Here is a 26,128-nt window from a genome sequence, read left to right as displayed (position 1 = left end):
GTGAATTCAAGAGGCAGGAGAGCGGCGGCCCCCGTCCTGCAGCAGTCTGCGAGCTTCGCACGCAAGCCGGCTTCTTCGCGGCTTCGTTCTTCGCCTCTTGTAAGTTACCGCGATCTCCGGCTGCCGGAGGCGAAGAAGCGGCTACTTGGCGCACAGATCACTGGAGCGGCAGCGGTGCGCTCCGAAGCGCCGCTTCTGCCGAAAGACGCCGGGAAGCGGCACTTGCTTTCGGCCAGCTGCGGAGCTCCGTATTCTGCCTCTCTAGTCGCCTACATCTTAGCGAAAAGCTTTTCCGCTCCAGTTCTCAAGGAGAAAGTGTACCAGCACTGCTCACTTAGCCCGACCTTGTCAGGAAATAAGATTTGCTGCACATTCCAAGGACACTGCATTTTCCTGGGCAAGCTGCAACCTGCTGGCAGATGGCCGTGCTCTCTGCCCACTCCTGCCCAGTTCTTGCTACTAGCGGGCACGTTGCAGCCTGGCGAAGGCAAGAAACCTGGAGAGCTGTCACAGAGCAGAAGGGCAGCTGAGATGCTGAAAAGCAGCAAAGCTGAACTGCCTGCCTCAACTTCAGCAGTGTGTAATTGACTGAAGGCGAAACACGAAGCAGCAGAGCAGCGGGCTTCTGTGCGCACTGAAGGCAATTGCAAGAATCCAGCAGCTGCTCCTCGCCAAGCACAGTCAACTGCCTAGGTTCTTGCTTCTTGACCAACTCACAGTTGCCCTTCTTTTCAGCAGCTGCCACCGTGTTCTCTGCATCTCGGAGCCTCTGGGGAGCAGCAGGACTTTCCAAGGTGGGATGCATGACGACTATGTTAAAACCCAGGAAAGTTGTCCCGGAACACCTCCCATTGGCATTGCAGAGGTGAATTCAAGAGGCAGGAGAGCGGCGGCCACCGTCCTGCAGCAGTCTGCGAGCTTCGCACACAAGCCGGCTTCTTCGCGGCTTCGTTCTTCGCCTCTCGCAAGCTACCGCGACCTCCGGCTGCCGGAGGCGAAGAAGCGGCTACTTCGCGCACAGATCACTGGAGCGGCAGCGGTGCGCTCCGAAGCGCCGCTTCTGCCGAAAGACGCCGGGAAGCGGCACTTGCTTTCGGCCAGCTGCGGAGCTCCGTATTCTGCCTCTCTAGTCGCCTACATCTTAGCGAAAAGCTTTTCCGCTCCAGTTCTCAAGGAGAAAGTGTACCAGCACTGCTCACTCAGCCCGACCTTGCCAGGAAATGAGATTTGCTGCACATTCCAAGGACACTTCATTTTCCTGGGCAAGCTGCAACCTGCTGGCAGATGGCCGTGCTCTCTGCCCACTCCTGCCCAGTTCTTGCTACTAGCGGGCACGTTGCAGCCTGGCGAAGGCAAGAAACCGGGAGAGCTGTCACAGAGCAGAAGGGCAGCTGAGATGCTGAAAAGCAGCAAAGCTGAACTGCCTGCCTCAACTTCAGCAGTGTGTAATTGACTGAAGGCGAAAAACCAAGCAGCAGAGCAGCGGGCTTCTGTGCGCACTGAAGGCAAATGCAAGAATCCAGCAGCTGCTCCTCGCCGAGCACAGTCAACTGCCTAGGTTCTTGCTTCTTGACCAACTCACAGTTGCCCTTCTTTTCAGCAGCTGCCACCGTGTTCTCTGCATCTCGGAGCCTCTGGGGAGCAGCAAGAATTTCCAAGGTGGGATGCATGAAAACTAAAATAAAAACTCAGGAAGGTTGTCCTGGAACACCTCCCATTGGCATGCCAAGAGTGAATTCAAGAGGCAGGAGAGCGGCAGCCACCGTCCTGCAGCTGTCTGCGAGTTTCGCACACAAGCCGGCTTCTTCGCGGCTTCGTTCTTCGCCTCTCGCAAGCTACCGCGACCTCCGGCTGCCGGAGGCGAAGAAGCGGCTACTTCGCGCACAGATCACTGGAGCGGCAGCGGTGCGCTCCGAAGCGCCGCTTCTGCCGAAAGACGCCGGGAAGCGGCACTTGCTTTCGGCCAGCTGCGGAGCTGCGTATTCTGCCTCTCTAGTCGCCTACTTCTTAGCGAAAAGCTTTTCCGCTCCAGTTCTCAAGGAGAAAGTGTACCAGCACTGCTCACTTAGCCCGACCTTGCCAGGAAATAAGATTTGCTGCACATTCCAAGGACACTTCATTTTCCAGGGCAAGCTGCAACCTGCTGGCAGATGGCCGTGCTCTCTGCCCACTCCTGCCCAGTTCTTGGTACTAGCGGGCACGTTGCAGCCTGGCGAAGGCAAGAAACCTGGAGAGCTGTTACAGAGCAGAAGGGCAGCTGAGATGCTGAAAAGCAGCAAAGCTGAACTGCCTGCCTCAACTTCAGCAGTGTGTAATTGACTGAAGGCGAAAAACCAAGCAGCAGAGCAGCGGGCTTCTGTGCGCACTGAAGGCAAATGCAAGAATCCAGCAGCTGCTCCTCGCCGAGCACAGTCAACTGCCTAGGTTCTTGCTTCTTGACCAACTCACAGTTGCCCTTCTTTTCAGCAGCTGCCACCGTGTTCTCTGCATCTCGGAGCCTCTGGTGAGCAGCAAGAATTTCCAAGGTGGGATGCATGAAAACTAAAATAAAAACTCAGGAAGGTTGTCCTGGAACACCTCCCATTGGCATGCCAAGAGTGAATTCAAGAGGCAGGAGAGCGGCAGCCACCGTCCTGCAGCTGTCTGCGAGTTTCGCACACAAGCCGGCTTCTTCGCGGCTTCGTTCTTCGCCTCTCGCAAGCTACCGCGATCTCCGGCTTCCGGAGCCGAAGAAGCGGCTACTTCGCGCACAGATCACTGGAGCGGCAGCGGTGCGCTCCGAAGCGCCGCTTCTGCCGAAAGACGCCGGCAAGCGGCACTTGCTTTCGGCCAGCTGCGGAGCTGCGTATTCTGCCTCTCTAGTCGCCTACTTCTTAGCGAAAAGCTTTTCCGCTCCAGTTCTCAAGGAGAAAGTGTACCAGCACTGCTCACTTAGCCCGACCTTGCCAGGAAATAAGATTTGCTGCACATTCCAAGGACACTTCATTTTCCAGGGCAAGCTGCAACCTGCTGGCAGATGGCCGTGCTCTCTGCCCACTCCTGCCCAGTTCTTGCTACTAACGGGCACGTTGCAGCCTGGCGAAGGCAAGAAACCTGGAGAGCTGTTACAGAGCAGAAGGGCAGCTGAGATGCTGAAAAGCAGCAAAGCTGAACAGCCTGCCTCAACTTCAGCAGTGTGTAATTGACTGAAGGCGAAAAACCAAGCAGCAGAGCAGCGGGCTTCTGTGCGCACTGAAGGCAATTGCAAGCAATCCAGCAGCTGCTCCTTGCCAAGCACAGTCAGCTGCCTATGTTCTTGCTTCTTGACCAACTCACAGTTGCCCTTCTTTTCAGCAGCTGCCACCGTGTTCTCTGCATCTCGGAGCCTCTGGGGAGCAGCAGGACTTTCCAAGGTGGGATGCATGACGACTATGTTAAAACCCAGGAAAGTTGTCCCGGAACACCTCCCATTGGCATTGCAGAGGTGAATTCAAGAGGCAGGAGAGCGGCGGCCACCGTCCTGCAGCAGTCTGCGAGCTTCGCACACAAGCCGGCTTCTTCGCGGCTTCGTTTTTCGCCTCTTGTTAGTTACCGCGATCTCCGGCTGCCGGAGCCGAAGAAGCGGCTACTTCGCGCACAGATCACTGGAGCGGCAGCGGTGCGCTCCGAAGCACCGCTTCTGCCGAAAGACGCCGGGAAGCGGCACTTGCTTTCGGCCAGCTGCGGAGCTGCGTATTCTGCCTCTCTAGTCGCCTACTTCTTCGCGAAAAGCTTTTCCGCTCCAGTTCTCAAGGAGAAAGTGTACCAGCACTGCTCACTTAGCCCGACCTTGCCAGGAAATAAGATTTGCTGCACATTCCATGGACACGTCATTTTCCAGGGCAAGCTGCAACCTGCTGGCAGATGGCCGTGCTCTCTGCCCACTCCTGCCCAGTTCTTGCTACTAGCGGGCACGTTGCAGCCTGGCGAAGGCAAGAAACCGGGAGAGCTGTTACAGAGCAGAAGGGCAGCTGAGATGCTGAAAAGCAGCAAAGCTGAACTGCCTGCCTCAACTTCAGCAGTGTGTAATTGACTGAAGGCGAAACACGAAGCAGCAGAGCAGCGGGCTTCTGTGCGCACTGAAGGCAATTGCAAGAATCCAGCAGCTGCTCCTTGCCAAGCACAGGCAGCTGCCTAGGTTCTTGCTTCTTGACCAACTCACAGTTGCCCTTCTTTTCAGCAGCTGCCATCGTGTTCTCTGCATCTCGGAGCCTCAGGGGAGCAACAAGAATTTCCAAGGTGGGATGCATGAAAACTAAAATAAAAACTCAGGAAGGTTGTCCTGGAACACCTCCCATTGGCATGCCAGAGGTGAATTCAAGAGGCAGGAGAGCGGCAGCCACCGTCCTGCAGCTGTCTGCGAGTTTCGCACACAAGCCGGCTTCTTCGCGGCTTCGTTCTTCGCCTCTCGCAAGCTACCGCGATCTCCGGCTGCCGGAGGCGAAGAAGCGGCTACTTCGCGCACAGATCACTGGAGCGGCAGCGGTGCGCTCCGAAGCGCCGCTTCTGCCGAAAGACGCCGGCAAGCGGCACTTGCTTTCGGCCAGCTGCGGAGCTCCGTATTCTGCCTCTCTAGTCGCCTACATCTTAGCGAAAAGCTTTTCCGCTCCAGTTCTCAAGGAGAAAGTGTACCAGCACTGCTCACTTAGCCCGACCTTGCCAGGAAATAAGATTTGCTGCACATTCCAAGGACACTGCACTTTCCTGGGCAAGCTGCAAACTGCTGGCAGATGGCCGTGCTCTCTGCCCACTCCTGCCCAGTTCTTGCTACTAGCGGGCACGTTGCAGCCTGGCGAAGGCAAGAAACCTGGAGAGCTGTTACAGAGCAGAAGGGCAGCTGAGATGCTGAAAAGCAGCAAAGCTGAACTGCCTGCCTCAACTTCAGCAGTGTGTAATTGACTGAAGGCGAAAAACCAAGCAGCAGAGCAGCGGGCTTCTGTGCGCACTGAAGGCAATTGCAAGCAATCCAGCAGCTGCTCCTTGCCAAGCACAGTCAGCTGCCTATGTTCTTGCTTCTTGACCAACTCACAGTTGCCCTTCTTTTCAGCAGCTGCCACCGTGTTCTCTGCATCTCGGAGCCTCAGGGGAGCAACAAGAATTTCCAAGGTGGGATGCATGAAAACTAAAATAAAAACTCAGGAAGGTTGTCCTGGAACACCTCCCATTGGCATGCCAAGAGTGAATTCAAGAGGCAGGAGAGCGGCAGCCACCGTCCTGCAGCTGTCTGCGAGTTTCGCACACAAGCCGGCTTCTTCGCGGCTTCGTTCTTCGCCTCTCGCAAGCTACCGCGATCTCCGGCTGCCGGAGGCGAAGAAGCGGCTACTTCGCGCACAGATCACTGGAGCGGCAGCGGTGCGCTCCGAAGCGCCGCTTCTGCCGAAAGACGCCGGCAAGCGGCACTTGCTTTCGGCCAGCTGCGGAGCTCCGTATTCTGCCTCTCTAGTCGCCTACATCTTAGCGAAAAGCTTTTCCGCTCCAGTTCTCAAGGAGAAAGTGTACCAGCACTGCTCACTTAGCCCGACCTTGCCAGGAAATAAGATTTGCTGCACATTCCAAGGACACTGCACTTTCCTGGGCAAGCTGCAACCTGCTGGCAGATGGCCGTGTTCTCTGCCCACTCCTGCCCAGTTCTTGCTACTAGCGGGCACGTTGCAGCCTGGCGAAGGCAAGAAACCTGGAGAGCTGTTACAGAGCAGAAGGGCAGCTGAGATGCTGAAAAGCAGCAAAGCTGAACTGCCTGCCTCAACTTCAGCAGTGTGTAATTGACTGAAGGCGAAAAACCAAGCAGCAGAGCAGCGGGCTTCTGTGCGCACTGAAGGCAATTGCAAGAATCCAGCAGCTGCTCCTTGCCAAGCACAGTCAGCTGCCTATGTTCTTGCTTCTTGACCAACTCACCGTTGCCCTTCTTTTCAGCAGCTGCCACCGTGTTCTCTGCATCTCGGAGCCTCAGGGGAGCAGCAGGACTTTCCAAGGTGGGATGCATGACGACTATGTTAAAACCCAGGAAAGTTGTCCCGGAACACCTCCCATTGGCATTGCAGAGGTGAATTCAAGAGGCAGGAGAGCGGCGGCCACCGTCCTGCAGCAGTCTGCGAGCTTCGCACACAAGCCGGCTTCTTCGCGGCTTCGTTCTTCGCCTCTTGTTAGTTACCGCGATCTCCGGCTGCCGGAGGCGAAGAAGCGGCTACTTCGCGCACAGATCACTGGAGCGGCAGCGGTGCGCTCCGAAGCGCCGCTTCTGCCGAAAGACGCCGGCAAGCGGCACTTGCTTTCGGCCAGCTGCGGAGCTGCGTATTCTGCCTCTCTAGTCGCCTACTTCTTAGCGAAAAGCTTTTCCGCTCCAGTTCTCAAGGAGAAAGTGTACCAGCACTGCTCACTTAGCCCGACCTTGCCAGGAAATAAGATTTGCTGCACATTCCAAGGACACTTCATTTTCCAGGGCAAGCTGCAACCTGCTGGCAGATGGCCGTGCTCTCTGCCCACTCCTGCCCAGTTCTTGCTACTAGCGGGCACGTTGCAGCCTGGCGAAGGCAAGAAACCTGGAGAGCTGTTACAGAGCAGAAGGGCAGCTGAGATGCTGAAAAGCAGAAAAGCTGAACAGCCTGCCTCAACTTCAGCAGTGTGTAATTGACTGAAGGCGAAAAACCAAGCAGCAGAGCAGCGGGCTTCTGTGCGCACTGAAGGCAATTGCAAGCAATCCAGCAGCTGCTCCTTGCCAAGCACAGTCAGCTGCCTATGTTCTTGCTTCTTGACCAACTCACAGTTGCCCTTCTTTTCAGCAGCTGCCACCGTGTTCTCTGCATCTCGGAGCCTCAGGGGAGCAGCAGGACTTTCCAAGGTGGGATGCATGACGACTATGTCAAAACCCAGGAAAGTTGTCCCGGAACACCTCCCATTGGCATTGCAGAGGTGAATTCAAGAGGCAGGAGAGCGGCGGCCACCGTCCTGCAGCAGTCTGCGAGCTTCGCACACAAGCCGGCTTCTTCGCGGCTTCGTTTTTCGCCTCTTGTTAGTTATCGCGACCTCCGGCTGCCGGAGGCGAAGAAGCGGCTACTTCGCGCACAGATCACTGGAGCGGCAGCGGTGCGCTCCGAAGCGCCGCTTCTGCCGAAAGACGCCGGGAAGCGGCACTTGCTTTCGGCCAGCTGCGGAGCTCCGTATTCTGCCTCTCTAGTCGCCTACATCTTAGCGAAAAGCTTTTCCGCTCCAGTTCTCAAGGAGAAAGTGTACCAGCACTGCTCACTCAGCCCGACCTTGCCAGGAAATGAGATTTGCTGCACATTCCAAGGACACTGCATTTTCCTGGGCAAGCTGCAACCTGCTGGCAGATGGCCGTGCTCTCTGCCCACTCCTGCCCAGTTCTTGGTACTAGCGGGCACCTTGCAGCCTGGCGAAGGCAAGAAACCTGGAGAGCTGTCACAGAGCAGAAGGGCAGATGAGATGCTGAAAAGCAGCAAAGCTGAACTGCCTGCCTCAACTTCAGCAGTGTGTAATTGACTGAAGGCGAAAAACCAAGCAGCAGAGCAGCGGGCTTCTGTGCGCACTGAAGGCAAATGCAAGAATCCAGCAGCTGCTCCTCGCCGAGCACAGTCAACTGCCTAGGTTCTTGCTTCTTGACCAACTCACAGTTGCCCTTCTTTTCAGCAGCTGCCACCGTGTTCTCTGCATCTCGGAGCCTCTGGGGAGCAACAAGAATTTCCAAGGTGGGATGCATGAAAACTAAAATAAAAACTCAGGAAGGTTGTCCTGGAACACCTCCCATTGGCATGCCAAGAGTGAATTCAAGAGGCAGGAGAGCGGCAGCCACCGTCCTGCAGCTGTCTGCGAGTTTCGCACACAAGCCGGCTTCTTCGCGGCTTCGTTCTTCGCCTCTCGCAAGCTACCGCGATCTCCGGCTGCCGGAGCCGAAGAAGCGGCTACTTCGCGCACAGATCACTGGAGCGGCAGCGGTGCGCTCCGAAGCGCCGCTTCTGCCGAAAGACGCCGGCAAGCGGCACTTGCTTTCGGCCAGCTGCGGAGCTCCGTATTCTGCCTCTCTAGTCGCCTACATCTTAGCGAAAAGCTTTTCCGCTCCAGTTCTCAAGGAGAAAGTGTACCAGCACTGCTCACTTAGCCCGACCTTGCCAGGAAATAAGATTTGCTGCACATTCCAAGGACACTGCACTTTCCTGGGCAAGCTGCAAACTGCTGGCAGATGGCCGTGCTCTCTGCCCACTCCTGCCCAGTTCTTGCTACTAGCGGGCACGTTGCAGCCTGGCGAAGGCAAGAAACCTGGAGAGCTGTTACAGAGCAGAAGGGCAGCTGAGATGCTGAAAAGCAGCAAAGCTGAACTGCCTGCCTCAACTTCAGCAGTGTGTAATTGACTGAAGGCGAAAAACCAAGCAGCAGAGCAGCGGGCTTCTGTGCGCACTGAAGGCAATTGCAAGCAATCCAGCAGCTGCTCCTTGCCAAGCACAGTCAGCTGCCTATGTTCTTGCTTCTTGACCAACTCACAGTTGCCCTTCTTTTCAGCAGCTGCCACCGTGTTCTCTGCATCTCGGAGCCTCAGGGGAGCAACAAGAATTTCCAAGGTGGGATGCATGAAAACTAAAATAAAAACTCAGGAAGGTTGTCCTGGAACACCTCCCATTGGCATGCCAAGAGTGAATTCAAGAGGCAGGAGAGCGGCAGCCACCGTCCTGCAGCTGTCTGCGAGTTTCGCACACAAGCCGGCTTCTTCGCGGCTTCGTTCTTCGCCTCTCGCAAGCTACCGCGATCTCCGGCTGCCGGAGCCGAAGAAGCGGCTACTTCGCGCACAGATCACTGGAGCGGCAGCGGTGCGCTCCGAAGCGCCGCTTCTGCCGAAAGACGCCGGCAAGCGGCACTTGCTTTCGGCCAGCTGCGGAGCTCCGTATTCTGCCTCTCTAGTCGCCTACATCTTAGCGAAAAGCTTTTCCGCTCCAGTTCTCAAGGAGAAAGTGTACCAGCACTGCTCACTTAGCCCGACCTTGCCAGGAAATAAGATTTGCTGCACATTCCAAGGACACTGCACTTTCCTGGGCAAGCTGCAACCTGCTGGCAGATGGCCGTGTTCTCTGCCCACTCCTGCCCAGTTCTTGCTACTAGCGGGCACGTTGCAGCCTGGCGAAGGCAAGAAACCTGGAGAGCTGTTACAGAGCAGAAGGGCAGCTGAGATGCTGAAAAGCAGCAAAGCTGAACTGCCTGCCTCAACTTCAGCAGTGTGTAATTGACTGAAGGCGAAAAACCAAGCAGCAGAGCAGCGGGCTTCTGTGCGCACTGAAGGCAATTGCAAGAATCCAGCAGCTGCTCCTTGCCAAGCACAGTCAGCTGCCTATGTTCTTGCTTCTTGACCAACTCACCGTTGCCCTTCTTTTCAGCAGCTGCCACCGTGTTCTCTGCATCTCGGAGCCTCAGGGGAGCAGCAGGACTTTCCAAGGTGGGATGCATGACGACTATGTTAAAACCCAGGAAAGTTGTCCCGGAACACCTCCCATTGGCATTGCAGAGGTGAATTCAAGAGGCAGGAGAGCGGCGGCCACCGTCCTGCAGCAGTCTGCGAGCTTCGCACACAAGCCGGCTTCTTCGCGGCTTCGTTCTTCGCCTCTTGTTAGTTACCGCGATCTCCGGCTGCCGGAGGCGAAGAAGCGGCTACTTCGCGCACAGATCACTGGAGCGGCAGCGGTGCGCTCCGAAGCGCCGCTTCTGCCGAAAGACGCCGGGAAGCGGCACTTGCTTTCGGCCAGCTGCGGAGCTGCGTATTCTGCCTCTCTAGTCGCCTACTTCTTAGCGAAAAGCTTTTCCGCTCCAGTTCTCAAGGAGAAAGTGTACCAGCACTGCTCACTTAGCCCGACCTTGCCAGGAAATAAGATTTGCTGCACATTCCAAGGACACTTCATTTTCCAGGGCAAAACCCAGGAAAGTTGTCCCGGAACACCTCCCATTGGCATTGCAGAGGTGAATTCAAGAGGCAGGAGAGCGGCGGCCACCGTCCTGCAGCAGTCTGCGAGCTTCGCACACAAGCCGGCTTCTTCGCGGCTTCGTTTTTCGCCTCTTGTTAGTTACCGCGACCTCCGGCTGCCGGAGGCGAAGAAGCGGCTACTTCGCGCACAGATCACTGGAGCGGCAGCGGTGCGCTCCGAAGCGCCGCTTCTGCCGAAAGACGCCGGGAAGCGGCACTTGCTTTCGGCCAGCTGCGGAGCTCCGTATTCTGCCTCTCTAGTCGCCTACATCTTAGCGAAAAGCTTTTCCGCTCCAGTTCTCAAGGAGAAAGTGTACCAGCACTGCTCACTCAGCCCGACCTTGCCAGGAAATGAGATTTGCTGCACATTCCAAGGACACTGCATTTTCCTGGGCAAGCTGCAACCTGCTGGCAGATGGCCGTGCTCTCTGCCCACTCCTGCCCAGTTCTTGGTACTAGCGGGCACCTTGCAGCCTGGCGAAGGCAAGAAACCTGGAGAGCTGTCACAGAGCAGAAGGGCAGATGAGATGCTGAAAAGCAGCAAAGCTGAACTGCCTGCCTCAACTTCAGCAGTGTGTAATTGACTGAAGGCGAAAAACCAAGCAGCAGAGCAGCGGGCTTCTGTGCGCACTGAAGGCAAATGCAAGAATCCAGCAGCTGCTCCTCGCCGAGCACAGTCAACTGCCTAGGTTCTTGCTTCTTGACCAACTCACAGTTGCCCTTCTTTTCAGCAGCTGCCACCGTGTTCTCTGCATCTCGGAGCCTCTGGTGAGCAGCAAGAATTTCCAAGGTGGGATGCATGAAAACTAAAATAAAAACTCAGGAAGGTTGTCCTGGAACACCTCCCATTGGCATGCCAAGAGTGAATTCAAGAGGCAGGAGAGCGGCAGCCACCGTCCTGCAGCTGTCTGCGAGTTTCGCACACAAGCCGGCTTCTTCGCGGCTTCGTTCTTCGCCTCTCGCAAGCTACCGCGATCTCCGGCTGCCGGAGCCGAAGAAGCGGCTACTTCGCGCACAGATCACTGGAGCGGCAGCGGTGCGCTCCGAAGCGCCGCTTCTGCCGAAAGACGCCGGCAAGCGGCACTTGCTTTCGGCCAGCTGCGGAGCTGCGTATTCTGCCTCTCTAGTCGCCTACTTCTTAGCGAAAAGCTTTTCCGCTCCAGTTCTCAAGGAGAAAGTGTACCAGCACTGCTCACTTAGCCCGACCTTGCCAGGAAATAAGATTTGCTGCACATTCCAAGGACACTGCATTTTCCAGGGCAAGCTGCAACCTGCTGGCAGATGGCCGTGCTCTCTGCCCACTCCTGCCCAGTTCTTGGTACTAGCGGGCACGTTGCAGCCTGGCGAAGGCAAGAAACCTGGAGAGCTGTTACAGAGCAGAAGGGCAGCTGAGATGCTGAAAAGCAGAAAAGCTGAACAGCCTGCCTCAACTTCAGCAGTGTGTAATTGACTGAAGGCGAAAAACCAAGCAGCAGAGCAGCGGGCTTCTGTGCGCACTGAAGGCAATTGCAAGAATCCAGCAGCTGCTCCTCGCCGAGCACAGTCAACTGCCTAGGTTCTTGCTTCTTGACCAACTCACAGTTGCCCTTCTTTTCAGCAGCTGCCACCGTGTTCTCTGCATCTCGGAGCCTCTGGGGAGCAGCAAGAATTTCCAAGGTGGGATGCATGAAAACTAAAATAAAAACTCAGGAAGGTTGTCCTGGAACACCTCCCATTGGCATGCCAAGAGTGAATTCAAGAGGCAGGAGAGCGGCAGCCACCGTCCTGCAGCTGTCTGCGAGTTTCGCACACAAGCCGGCTTCTTCGCGGCTTCGTTCTTCGCCTCTCGCAAGCTACCGCGATCTCCGGCTTCCGGAGCCGAAGAAGCGGCTACTTCGCGCACAGATCACTGGAGCGGCAGCGGTGCGCTCCGAAGCGCCGCTTCTGCCGAAAGACGCCGGCAAGCGGCACTTGCTTTCGGCCAGCTGCGGAGCTCCGTATTCTGCCTCTCTAGTCGCCTACTTCTTAGCGAAAAGCTTTTCCGCTCCAGTTCTCAAGGAGAAAGTGTACCAGCACTGCTCACTTAGCCCGACCTTGCCAGGAAATAAGATTTGCTGCACATTCCAAGGACACTTCATTTTCCAGGGCAAGCTGCAACCTGCTGGCAGATGGCCGTGCTCTCTGCCCACTCCTGCCCAGTTCTTGCTACTAACGGGCACGTTGCAGCCTGGCGAAGGCAAGAAACCTGGAGAGCTGTTACAGAGCAGAAGGGCAGCTGAGATGCTGAAAAGCAGCAAAGCTGAACTGCCTGCCTCAACTTCAGCAGTGTGTAATTGACTGAAGGCGAAAAACCAAGCAGCAGAGCAGCGGGCTTCTGTGCGCACTGAAGGCAATTGCAAGCAATCCAGCAGCTGCTCCTTGCCAAGCACAGTCAGCTGCCTATGTTCTTGCTTCTTGACCAACTCACAGTTGCCCTTCTTTTCAGCAGCTGCCATCGTGTTCTCTGCATCTCGGAGCCTCTGGGGAGCAGCAGGACTTTCCAAGGTGGCATGCATGACGACTATGTTAAAACCCAGGAAAGTTGTCCCGGAACACCTCCCATTGGCATTGCAGAGGTGAATTCAAGAGGCAGGAGAGCGGCGGCCACCGTCCTGCAGCAGTCTGCGAGCTTCGCACACAAGCCGGCTTCTTCGCGGCTTCGTTTTTCGCCTCTTGTTAGTTACCGCGATCTCCGGCTGCCGGAGCCGAAGAAGCGGCTACTTCGCGCACAGATCACTGGAGCGGCAGCGGTGCGCTCCGAAGCACCGCTTCTGCCGAAAGACGCCGGGAAGCGGCACTTGCTTTCGGCCAGCTGCGGAGCTGCGTATTCTGCCTCTCTAGTCGCCTACTTCTTCGCGAAAAGCTTTTCCGCTCCAGTTCTCAAGGAGAAAGTGTACCAGCACTGCTCACTTAGCCCGACCTTGCCAGGAAATAAGATTTGCTGCACATTCCATGGACACTTCATTTTCCAGGGCAAGCTGCAACCTGCTGGCAGATGGCCGTGCTCTCTGCCCACTCCTGCCCAGTTCTTGCTACTAGCGGGCACGTTGCAGCCTGGCGAAGGCAAGAAACCGGGAGAGCTGTTACAGAGCAGAAGGGCAGCTGAGATGCTGAAAAGCAGCAAAGCTGAACTGCCTGCCTCAACTTCAGCAGTGTGTAATTGACTGAAGGCGAAACACGAAGCAGCAGAGCAGCGGGCTTCTGTGCGCACTGAAGGCAATTGCAAGAATCCAGCAGCTGCTCCTTGCCAAGCACAGGCAGCTGCCTAGGTTCTTGCTTCTTGACCAACTCACAGTTGCCCTTCTTTTCAGCAGCTGCCACCGTGTTCTCTGCATCTCGGAGCCTCAGGGGAGCAACAAGAATTTCCAAGGTGGGATGCATGAAAACTAAAATAAAAACTCAGGAAGGTTGTCCTGGAACACCTCCCATTGGCATGCCAAGAGTGAATTCAAGAGGCAGGAGAGCGGCAGCCACCGTCCTGCAGCTGTCTGCGAGTTTCGCACACAAGCCGGCTTCTTCGCGGCTTCGTTCTTCGCCTCTCGCAAGCTACCGCGATCTCCGGCTGCCGGAGCCGAAGAAGCGGCTACTTCGCGCACAGATCACTGGAGCGGCAGCGGTGCGCTCCGAAGCGCCGCTTCTGCCGAAAGACGCCGGCAAGCGGCACTTGCTTTCGGCCAGCTGCGGAGCTCCGTATTCTGCCTCTCTAGTCGCCTACATCTTAGCGAAAAGCTTTTCCGCTCCAGTTCTCAAGGAGAAAGTGTACCAGCACTGCTCACTTAGCCCGACCTTGCCAGGAAATAAGATTTGCTGCACATTCCAAGGACACTGCACTTTCCTGGGCAAGCTGCAACCTGCTGGCAGATGGCCGTGTTCTCTGCCCACTCCTGCCCAGTTCTTGCTACTAGCGGGCACGTTGCAGCCTGGCGAAGGCAAGAAACCTGGAGAGCTGTTACAGAGCAGAAGGGCAGCTGAGATGCTGAAAAGCAGCAAAGCTGAACTGCCTGCCTCAACTTCAGCAGTGTGTAATTGACTGAAGGCGAAAAACCAAGCAGCAGAGCAGCGGGCTTCTGTGCGCACTGAAGGCAATTGCAAGAATCCAGCAGCTGCTCCTTGCCAAGCACAGTCAGCTGCCTATGTTCTTGCTTCTTGACCAACTCACAGTTGCCCTTCTTTTCAGCAGCTGCCACCGTGTTCTCTGCATCTCGGAGCCTCAGGGGAGCAGCAAGAATTTCCAAGGTGGGATGCATGAAAACTAAAATAAAAACTCAGGAAGGTTGTCCTGGAACACCTCCCATTGGCATGCCAGAAGTGAATTCAAGAGGCAGGAGAGCGGCAGCCACCGTCCTGCAGCTGTCTGCGAGCTTCGCACACAAGCCGGCTTCTTCGCGGCTTCGTTCTTCGCCTTTTGCAAGCTACCGCGATCTCCGGCTGCCGGAGGCGAAGAAGCCGCTACTTCGCGCACAGATCACTGGAGCGGCAGCCGTGCGCTCCGAAGCGCCGCTTTTGCCGAAAGACGCCGGGAAGCGGCACTTGCTTTCGGCCAGCTGCGGAGCTGCGTATTCTGCCTCTCTAGTCGCCTACTTCTTAGCGAAAAGCTTTTCCGCTCCAGTTCTCAAGGAGAAAGTGTACCAGCACTGCTCACTTAGCCCGACCTTGCCAGGAAATAAGATTTGCTGCACATTCCAAGGACACTTCATTTTCCAGGGCAAGCTGCAACCTGCTGGCAGATGGCCGTGCTCTCTGCCCACTCCTGCCCAGTTCTTGCTACTAGCGGGCACGTTGCAGCCTGGCGAAGGCAAGAAACCTGGAGAGTTGTTACAGAGCAGAAGGGCAGCTGAGATGCTGAAAAGCAGCAAAGCTGAACTGCCTGCCTCAACTTCAGCAGTGTGTAATTGACTGAAGGCGAAACACGAAGCAGCAGAGCAGCGGGCTTCTGTGCGCACTGAAGGCAATTGCAAGAATCCAGCAGCTGCTCCTTGCCAAGCACAGGCAGCTGCCTAGGTTCTTGCTTCTTGACCAACTCACAGTTGCCCTTCTTTTCAGCAGCTGCCACCGTGTTCTCTGCATCTCGGAGCGTCAGGGGAGCAACAAGAATTTCCAAGGTGGGATGCATGAAAACTAAAATAAAAACTCAGGAAGGTTGTCCTGGAACACCTCCCATTGGCATGCCAAGAGTGAATTCAAGAGGCAGGAGAGCGGCAGCCACCGTCCTGCAGCTGTCTGCGAGTTTCGCACACAAGCCGGCTTCTTCGCGGCTTCGTTCTTCGCCTCTCGCAAGCTACCGCGATCTCCGGCTGCCGGAGCCGAAGAAGCGGCTACTTCGCGCACAGATCACTGGAGCGGCAGCGGTGCGCTCCGAAGCGCCGCTTCTGCCGAAAGACGCCGGCAAGCGGCACTTGCTTTCGGCCAGCTGCGGAGCTCCGTATTCTGCCTCTCTAGTCGCCTACATCTTAGCGCAAAGCTTTTCCGCTCCAGTTCTCAAGGAGAAAGTGTACCAGCACTGCTCACTTAGCCCGACCTTGCCAGGAAATAAGATTTGCTGCACATTCCAAGGACACTGCACTTTCCTGGGCAAGCTGCAACCTGCTGGCAGATGGCCGTGCTCTCTGCCCACTCCTGCCCAGTTCTTGCTACTAGCGGGCACGTTGCAGCCTGGCGAAGGCAAGAAACCTCGAGAGCTGTCACAGAGCAGAAGGGCAGATGAGATGCTGAAAAGCAGCAAAGCTGAACTGCCTGCCTCAACTTCAGCAGTGTGTAATTGACTGAAGGCGAAAAACCAAGCAGCAGAGCAGCGGGCTTCTGTGCGCACTGAAGGCAATTGCAAGCATGCAGCAGCTGCTCCTTGCCAAGCACAGGCAGCTGCCTAGGTTCCTGCTTCTTGACCAACTCATAGTTGCCCTTCTTTTCAGCAGCTGCCATCGTGTTCTCTGCATCTCGGAGCCTCTGGGGAGCAGCAGGACTTTCCAAGGTGGGATGCATGACGACTATGTTAAAACCCAGGAAAGTTGTCCCGGAACACCTCCCATTGGCATTGCAGAGGTGAATTCAAGAGGCAGGAGAGCGGCGGCCACCGTCCTGCAGCAGTCTGCGAGCTTCGCACACAAGCCGGCTTCTTCGCGGCTTCTTTCTTCGCCTCTTGTTAGTTACCGCGACCTCCGGCTGCCGGAGGCGAAGAAGCGGCTACTTCGCGCACAGATCACTGGAGCGGCAGCGGTGCGCTCCGAAGCGCCGCTTCTGCCGAAAGACGCCGGGAAGCGGCACTTGCTTTCGGCCAGCTGCGGAGCTCCGTATTCTGCCTCTCTAGTCGCCTACATCTTAGCGAAAAGCTTTTACGCTCCAGTTCTCAAGGAGAAAGTGTACCAGCACTGCTCACTCAGCCCGACCTTGCCAGGAAATGAGATTTGCTGCACATTCCAAGGACACTGCATTTTCCTGGGCAAGCTGCAACCTGCTGGCAGATGGCCGTGCTCTCTGCCCACTCCTGCCCAGTTCTTGGTACTAGCGGGCACCTTGCAGCCTGGCGAAGGCAAGAAACCTGGAGAGCTGTCACAGAGCAGAAGGGCAGATGAGATGCTGAAAAGCAGCAAAGCTGAACTGCCTGCCTCAACTTCAGCAGTGTGTAATTGACTGAAGGCGAAAAACCAAGCAGCAGAGCAGCGGGCTTCTGTGCGCACTGAAGGCAAATGCAAGAATCCAGCAGCTGCTCCTCGCCGAGCACAGTCAACTGCCTATGTTCTTGCTTCTTGACCAACTCACAGTTGCCCTTCTTTTCAGCAGCTGCCACCGTGTTCTCTGCATCTCGGAGCCTCTGGGGAGCAGCAAGAATTTCCAAGGTGGGATGCATGAAAACTAAAATAAAAACTCAGGAAGGTTGTCCTGGAACACCTCCCATTGGCATGCCAAGAGTGAATTCAAGAGGCAGGAGAGCGGCAGCCACCGTCCTGCAGCTGTCTGCGAGTTTCGCACACAAGCCGGCTTCTTCGCGGCTTCGTTCTTCGCCTCTCGCAAGCTACCGCGATCTCCGGCTGCCGGAGCCGAAGAAGCGGCTACTTCGCGCACAGATCACTGGAGCGGCAGCGGTGCGCTCCGAAGCGCCGCTTCTGCCGAAAGACGCCGGCAAGCGGCACTTGCTTTCGGCCAGCTGCGGAGCTGCGTATTCTGCCTCTCTAGTCGCCTACTTCTTAGCGAAAAGCTTTTCCGCTCCAGTTCTCAAGGAGAAAGTGTACCAGCACTGCTCACTTAGCCCGACCTTGCCAGGAAATAAGATTTGCTGCACATTCCAAGGACACTGCATTTTCCAGGGCAAGCTGCAACCTGCTGGCAGATGGCCGTGCTCTCTGCCCACTCCTGCCCAGTTCTTGGTACTAGCGGGCACGTTGCAGCCTGGCGAAGGCAAGAAACCTTTGAAACCATACGCGGAAGAAATCAATAGACTCCATAACCTGGGGTAGTTATGAAGTGGGTATCTATGTCAGCGCCCGGCACAAGTGAGATAGCTCTCCAAAACTTGTGCCCCGAGCCTCAGTCTGACCCACACTTTTATTCTTAAAGACGTTCCATATGCAATACATTGCACAACTTTTTCATGTGTATTCAACCCCTGGCCCCGCCTGTCCTCGCTTCTCATGCGAAGTAAGTCCACGCCCTTCTGGGCATGCGTGGTTTGCTGTGGTGGTCGTACGGGGGTCTCTTGGTGGTCCTGAGGCTGAAGATTGTGGTCTTCCTCATGATTGAACTTTTGAACTTTTCCTCTCTGCGCGTGCGCTTTTGGTCCTTTGGCGCTTATCTGAGTACGTCTGTCCGTCTTGATAGGCTTGGAGTCAGAGGAGCTTCTTTATCTGGGTTCTTTCCTTCTTCTGGTATTGTTCTTTATGCAAGAAGCTTCAGAAATTTGCAATTTCCTTTGCCCTTTGTATTAGGCAGAGGTTTCTTAAGCAAAAGGTTGAAAATTCAACAGATAACTCTACAAGCTAAATTAGAAATGCTTAATTCATTTTGTTAACCTAACTCTAAAAATCTCTGCTTCAGTCCCCCCTTTTCTTAAAATAGAGTAAATTCTTTTACTACAGGGGTCTTGATTTAAATTCTGATTTACTATCATGACCGTCCTCTTTCAGTAAGATTCTATGAGTTCTAGAGAGTGATGTCAGACTGGCCATGTGTTTTAACATCCTCGAATTCTACATGAGTGTTAAAGTAGACATCATTAAACTTACAGTAACTAAAATTAATAGAATTGTAATTGGGTGACATAAAGTGTTCTAAACAGTGTATTTCACTAGTTATGACTTGTGTTTATTAGCTAGTGATTGGTGCTGGATATGTTCAAGTATTGGCTAACTTGTTGCACGAATTTTACAATAAAATGTGGTCCTCTATTTGAGGAGATTGTGGCCAGGACTCTAAAGCGTGGTATGTTTTCTTGTACCAATACCTTAGTTACTTCTTGAGCTTTAGAAGTCCTGGTGGGGAATGCTTCTGGCCATCCTGAAAAGGTATCTGTTAGCACCAGGAAAAACTTATACCCCCCTTTTCTTGGCAATTCTGTACAATCAATCTGCCATTGCTGCTCCGGCCCATGACCCTTCCTAATCTGGCTAAGCTTTGGTTTGGGAGTATTTTTGGGGTTGGTCTGGAGGCAAAGGTCACATTGTCGAGTTGTAAATGTCTAGTTATGCTAGAGCATCAATACCCCAATGGTTTTCTGGTGTTCTTCCTTTATTAGGGACCATCATAAATAGGAGGGTAGAACTAATTTTCCTTCTATGGTGGCCCATCCCTCTTGGTTATAGTCTCCTTTTTGCTCATAGATTAATTTTTTTTCTAGTTTGTTGTATCTTGGCTTACCTTTAGGGGAAATTTGCCCGTCTTGCTGCTTCTTTTGCTTCCCTGTCTGCCAGCTCGTTTCCTTCTTCCAATTCTGAGTTGATCTTCTGATGTGCCTTAATGTGCATGATCGCTACTTTCTCTGGCAACTGGACTGCTTCTAGAAGTCGCAGTACTTCTGATGCATCTTTAATATTTTTCCCTTGAGAGTTCAGCAGTCCTCTCTCTTTCTAAATGGCTCTGTGAGCATGCACTACTCCAAATGCATACTTCGAGTCCGTGTATATGTTTATTTCTTTCCCTCTTGCCAATTCTAGGGCCCGCGTTAGAGCAATTATCTCGGCCTTCTGTGCAGAGGTATTTGTTGGCAGGGGCCCAGATGATATTACTTCCTTGCACGTTGGAACTGCCTACCCGGCGTGCCGTTTTCCACTGATGATATAACTGCTTCCATCAGTAAACGAGACTTCTGCATTCTCGAGAGGGGTGTCCTTCAAGTCAGGGCAGCTGGAGTAGGTGGCTTCAATGGTCTCCAGGCAGTCATGTTCCACTGGTTCCCCTTGGTTTCTACTGAGGAAGGAGGCTGGATTGACAATGTTAGCCACTACTATCTCTACATCGTCTTGCTCCGCTATGATAGCTTGGTATCTCAGGAGCCGTTGTGGGGAAAGCCAATGCCCACCTTTTACCTCTAGCACTGCAGACACTGTGTGAGACACTAGCACAGTTCTTTTCTGGCCTAGGGTGAATTTGTGTGCCTCTTGGATGTTCAGGACGACTGCTGCAACAGCTCTGAGGCACCCAGGCCACCCTTTAGCTGCTGTATCCAATTGCTTAGAGAAGTAAGCCACTGCTCTCCGATATGGGCCGAGGTCCTGTGCTAGTATTCCTAAGGCGATTCCTTGCTTCTCATGGGAGAATAAAAGGAAAGGCTTACTCACGTCCGGCAATCTCAGGGCTGGAGCTGACATGAGGGCTTTTTTCAGCTGGTTGAAAGCTTGCGTAGCTTCCTTTGTCTCTTGGATGTTCCTGCTTTCAGTTGCAATCAGTTCATAGAAGGGCTTAACAAACAGTCCATAGTTATAGATCCATAACCTGCACCACCCTGTCATCCTCAGGAAAGTTCGTAGTTCCTTTACAGTCTGAGGTTTTGGGCTCTGGCATATTGCCTCCTTCCGGCTTTGGCCCAAGGTACGTTGTCTAGCACTGACTTCCTAACCCAGATAAGTTACTTTCTGTTTTACTACTTGGGCTTTTTTCTTTGATACTCGGTACCCTTGGAGCCCAAAAAAGTTCAAGAGGCTTATCGTCCAGGCCGTGCATGCTTCCCTTGTCCGTGTGGCTATCAGGATGTCATCTACGTACTCTAGCAACTTCCCTTCCTCTGGAGGGGCTTCTCAGGTCTCTAATTCTTTTGCAAGTTGTTCTCCAAACAAAGTGGGTGAGTTTTTAATCCTTGTGGGAGTCTGGTCCATGTCAGTTGAGTTCTTGGCCCGCTCTTAGGATTTTCCCATTCAAATGCAAAAATTTTCTGGCTTCGTGGATAGGAAGGCAAAAGAAGGCATCTTTTCAATCTAAAACGGTAAACCAAGTTAGCTCGGCTGTTAAGCAAGTTAATAATGTGTAGGGATTGGCCACCACAGGATACAGATCCTCAGTGACCTTGTTTATGGCCCGCAGATCCTGTACTAACCGGTATGACCCATCAGGTTTACCAACTGGTAGGATAGGGGTATTAACACTTACATAACATAAGTTGGAACAAGGTATTATAGACAATATCATGGTCATCAATGGAAGCAATATTTGATGGAACTTTTTCAGTTCTGAGGGTTCGTAACTTGTGTTTGTCGGTGACAGCAGGGAAGCACAGTGAGGCTGCTTAACAGGGCAGGATGCATACATATACTTTCCTTCGTCTACATTCACTTAACTTTATTTTACTTACTCTTACACATAACAAAACAACCACAACAACAAGGTACCTTTTCTTTTTCAACACACCTATTACACTTGTAGGTGTCCCTGGCTAGTCCCAGTGTTCTTGGATACCCCTCAATCTAGCTGTGTGGTTCCCAACTCTAGATCCTGTCAGACTTCTCTTCAAACTGGCAAAATTTTTACTCAATCTTGGCTGCTCTCAACAACCCAGCAAACTTAATTCTGGGTGCTCTTGGAATGTTAATCCCTCAACCCAGCAGGTTTGACTTAACCCTGGATGCTCTTGGAACATTAATCCCTCAATCCAGCAGGTTTGAATCAACCCTGGATGCTCTTGGAATATTAATCCCTCAGTCCAGCAGGTTTGATCTTGGATGTTCTTGGGCATTCTTATCCCTCAATCCAGCAGAATTTTTAGGGGCCCCTCCTACACATTTTACCTTTTATTTTTCCCCAATAGATTATGCCAAGAAAACCCTCTTTTTACCTTTTAATTCATTTTTTTTTCTAATTAATTACCTTTTACTCCCCCCCCCCCCCCCCCAAGGGGTCCCACTCTTTCTCTGAGACCCAGTCCCAGGGGGGGTTCTCTCACTCTTTTTATTACTCGCTTCGTCTCTTTACTGGCCGCTTTTCTCGCGAAAAAGACGGAAACGCAGCATGGGAGACTGCCGCTCATGCTTAGCAGGTCTGGGGTAACCAGCCCGCCTCTGTCACGATCCGCTTCTTGCGGGGTGTCGTGATGGTTCTTTTCACCGATCCCAAAAGTCCAACAAAGGCAAACAACAAGGGACTATCGGTTAATCACAACAAATGCACCTTTAGTAGGGGCCAAAACAGTAAACGCGATCGTGGGGATCTGAAAGGAGATAAAAGGTTAGAGAGAGAAGAGGGATATGGGAATAGCTACCAACACAGGCGAGATCCTCAGTGCTCCGGACGATGGGTGTTGTATTGTGTTTGCTATTACTATTGTAATTGCCCGTATTATTAAGATGGTTTGTCCCTGTTGCTCCCCCACATCCCTTTGGTTCCTTCCTTGTCACTCTTCCCTTAGATGACCTCTGGACTCAGCAGAACTGCTGAGTCATTCCTGTGTCCCCTCCCTGGTGCCCTGTCCATCACTCGGCAGCCCATTCCCACCACCTGGAAACTTCCATCAGGGGCGTCGAGTGATTGGGTCAGGACCCGGGACCCCTCCCCTACCTTCCCTTAATAGGTTGTTATCCCTGTCTGTTTCCTCGAAAGTTACTCCCCGGTTTATCCCTATTGGTTGTCCTCCCTTTCCACTCCCCCCTTTATAAGTCGCCGCAGAGCCCTTTTCGGGGCTCTCGTTGGCAGGCTGAGTTAGGTACTGTTGGAGCTCTTGGAGCTAACAATAAAACCTGACGTTTGCCCCCGAGGAGAGTCAGCCTCTTTGCTCAGTGTTCTCGCCGTCCCGTCGCTCCTCCAGAGGCACTCCTGGCAAGCCCTTCGGGGAACCCAAAGGGAGTGCCCTCTGCTGTCGCCGTGTCACCGAGCCGGGTCACTCGAGCGACCACTGAGTGGACACGACGGCAGCTTGGCGCCCAACGTGGGGCCCGAGAACACCGCCGGACCCCACGGAGGAGGTGACCGGGTACTGCGGGGGACCGTTCGTCTCTTCCAGGATCTTCCTGGTGGATTAGGCTGCTCTCCTGTGGCTCCGGACTTTCAACCTGTGGCCGTCAAGCTACCCCGGTGGGAGCAGACTCCGTTTTAGGGAGTAGCGCTCCCGGGGAAGGGTCTGGTAGCCTCTCCGGCACCTGAGAGGTCAGACCCCCACTGAGGCTCCCTAGCCGAGGATTTTGCCCCAGTCCCGGATTTTCAGCTCCTGCCCTGCCTTGGAAATTGGCAACTTTGGTAAGTTGATTCCTTGTATCCCCTCTCTAGTTAGGGGAGGTTTCTAAGCAACGCTGCCCACTTTGTCTCAGGGCCCCTCCTTGTCTTCTCTTTGGGTGGGGAGGGGAAGTTACCCTTCGTTTTTCTGGGCAGGTTGCCAAGCAACCTCTAAGTAGGTTGCCGGGCGGCTAAGGCAAGCTACATTTTGTTAGTTTCTTTTCTCCTGGCTAGGGGTTGATTCTGCGAGACACTTGTAACAACTGACAGTATGGGTGCACGGCTGTCTGTCTCGCAGAAGAGGCTCTACTACCAAGTTGTGGGTATCCTTACGGGGGGGGAACAGAAGTTTAAAAAATCTGAAGTTCAGAAGTTTGTCCGATGGTTGTCCCTCCATTTCCCTGATGTTTCGGCCCAAAAATTACTGCAGGTGCCGTTTTGGGACAGGGTAGGGAATGAGATCCTGAGATTAGGGGATCCATCCCTATCCAAATTTACTTATTTGGCTTTGCAAATTCGCAATATTGTTAAAAATGAAATGCAGGGACAGCCACCCGCTGACAAACTTCTCCCCAGTTCGCAGCCCAGTTCGCAACCCGGTTCATCCCATCCTACCCCTCTTCCCTCTCCCGCTGTCCCTCGTTCAGGAATTCTGAGGGGAGCAACCCGCCATTCGGCGCGAGGTCGCCACCGTCTCCCCGGTTCCCCACAGAATTCTCGTGACCCCCGCCCGGGCAGTCCTGGCCAGACTGCTCGGGATCTTCCCCATTCCCCGATTTCTCCTAAATGTACAGCCCTGTCCAAGAAACCCTCGGTTACGTTTAATGTCCCTGATCCTATTTCCCCTCAAAACGGCCCCCGGGGGGCGCAAAATGGCAGGCGCCACGTGGCGTCTCCCGCCACTTGTCCTCCTTCTCCCCATGATCCATCTCCCTGTGATCCTCCCCCTTCTCCTCCCTCTCTTCCCCAGAGCCCCATCCGTTCAGAACCTGACCTCTCCCTATCCTCTGGTTTTCTCACTCCTCCTACCTCTCCTCCCACCGACACCACCCACCCAAAGGTGACATCACCCAATGCCCCTCCCACTGGTCCCATTGTTGTCCCTTCCGGTTCCGCCCCTGATTCCCACGGTTCCCACGACCCCTCTTCCGGTTCCCACGCTTTGGTTTCCGGGGCGGGGGATGGTGGGAACCCAGGCCTGCCTGGTACCCTTTCTACCCTTTCGGTTGCACCGGTGTCGTATGTCCCGCAGCCGGAGGGTAGACTCCTTGCCCAATGGTCACCGATCTCTCAGCAAACCATCAAGGAATTGTGTAAGGCCCAAAAGCAATTTAAAAGAGAAAGTGAATATTTTAGGGGTTTATTAAAGGCCACTTTAACAGCAAGTGAATACACTCCGGCAGACCTAAGGGCTCTCTTCTCATGCCTGCTAACACAGACAGAGTTTATGTTATGGGAGGTGGCATGGGAGAGAGAGGTCCGAGCGGTACTGCCGGAGTTGTGGGCCAATCAAGAAACAACGTTAGATGCTGAGGGACGGATTTTATCACTTGACCAGTTATGTGGGAAGGGAGATTGGGTATCAGGGCAAAAACAGGCCGAGAAGATCCCAAGGGGGGCTCTGCGGCAGAGCTTGAAGGCGGCTGAAAAGGCATTTTTTAGACTCAAGCCTGAAACACCAATAGATGATTATGTATATATTAAACAGTCGCCTTCAGAGTCTTTTGTAAGTTTTGTAGAGCGGTTGCGGAAGGCCATCGACCTGCAGGTGCCGTGTGAAGAGGCCAAGCGGGGAATCCTGACTGAGATGGCGAGGCTCAACGCCAACGAGCCCTGCAAAGCCGCCATCCTCAGTCTGCCCATGGATCCCACTCCCACCCTCCATTCGATGCTGGAGGTCTGCGAGAGGAAGGTCAACATTTCGCAGAGGGAGCCGCAGGACCGCCACCGCTCTACCAGAAAGATCTCTGCTGTAGACGCGGGTAACATCAAGCCGCCTCCCATCCCGTCAGCCGTTCCACCTCGGCGGTTCCAGGGATCATCGTCGAAAGGAACCAACCGGGACCAGTTGTGCCATCTATGTCGACAAAAGGGGCACTGGGTGCAGCATTGCCCCTTGAGAACGGAATTTTTCGATTTCAAAAGGAGACAGGGGCAAAGGGGCTCTCCTGAGGAGGGAACTCAACAAAAAAACTGAGTGGCCAGCGCAGTCCCTCCCTGCGCAAGGACAAAAATGGGGTGGGTCAGACATCATCTGTGGGGAGGGACAAGAACTTAAAGGACCTACCTGGGAATCTCGACATTCCTACACTGGACTTGACTACCATCAAATCAATGGCTAGCACAGGAGAAGTTGGGGGGTTAGAATTCCCTTTAGGAGAACACCCAGACTATCCTAACCCCATTTTAACTATCGATTCTTCTTCTGGCTCTTTTAGGTTGGCCTTGACAGGACCTTTACATCTACGAGACAGCGATTGGCGGTTTGTGTCGGTCGACACTGAGACACCCGGGACCTGGAAGAAATTCCATTGTAAGTACATCGTCCTTGGGGACACCAAACGCACGCCTCTCGACATCACCATTGCCCCGGGTCTGGTAACAGCTGATCCGGGGAGCTTGGTAGTATGGCTGCACTGTACTCACCCTCCGGTATACCTGCCAAAGGGCCAAGTGATCGCCCAAGCTCTCCCAGTACCTGAGCTCCCAGGGGACCCCGATTATCTGGGGTCTGTCCCCACAGTGTGTTGGACTCGGGTGCTGGGGAGGGAGAAACCTAGGATTTCGTGCGGGTTGTGCCGGGGAGGCGAGTATAAGTATATGAAGGGACTACTAGACACAGGGGCAGACGTGACGATCATTCCCTCTCGGGAATGGCCGTCGCATTGGGAGTTGCAAAACGTGGCCGGACATGTGCAAGGTGTAGGGGGTATTCAATTGGCGAAACAATCAAAGAGCATCGTAAAAATTGAGGGGCCGAATGGGCAATTGGCGTCTATACGCCCATTCGTGTTAGACTATTCGGAACCTTTGTGGGGGAGAGACCTGATGGCCCAATGGGGAGTCACAATTGACATCCCGACTCCCCAGGTTTTTCGGGCGGCGGTCACTGATGAGCGCCCTACCCAGAAGCTGAATTGGAAAACTGATGTTCCAGTATGGGTAGAGCAGTGGCCGCTTAGTAAGCAAAAATTAAAGGCGCTTGAGGAGCTCGTGGCGGAGCAATTAGCCAAAGGGAATATCCAGGAAACAGCATCTCCCTGGAATTCCCCCGTCTTTGTCATAAAAAAACCAGGCAAAGACGAATGGCGGCTTCTTCACGACCTCCGAGAAATCAATAAAGTAATTGAAGATATGGGCTCTCTCCAACCTGGGATGCCGTCCCCTGCGATGCTCCCTGAAAATTGGAATTTGGCAATAGTCGACATAAAAAATTGTTTCTTCCAAATTCCCTTACACCCTGATGATGCTCCACGTTTTGCCTTCTCGGTTCCTACCATCAACCGGGAA

Source organism: Vidua macroura, chromosome 8 (assembly GCF_024509145.1).
Source record: "Vidua macroura isolate BioBank_ID:100142 chromosome 8, ASM2450914v1, whole genome shotgun sequence".
NCBI classification, from domain to species: Eukaryota; Metazoa; Chordata; class Aves; order Passeriformes; family Viduidae; genus Vidua; species Vidua macroura.
This window is presented reverse-complemented; position numbering follows the sequence as displayed.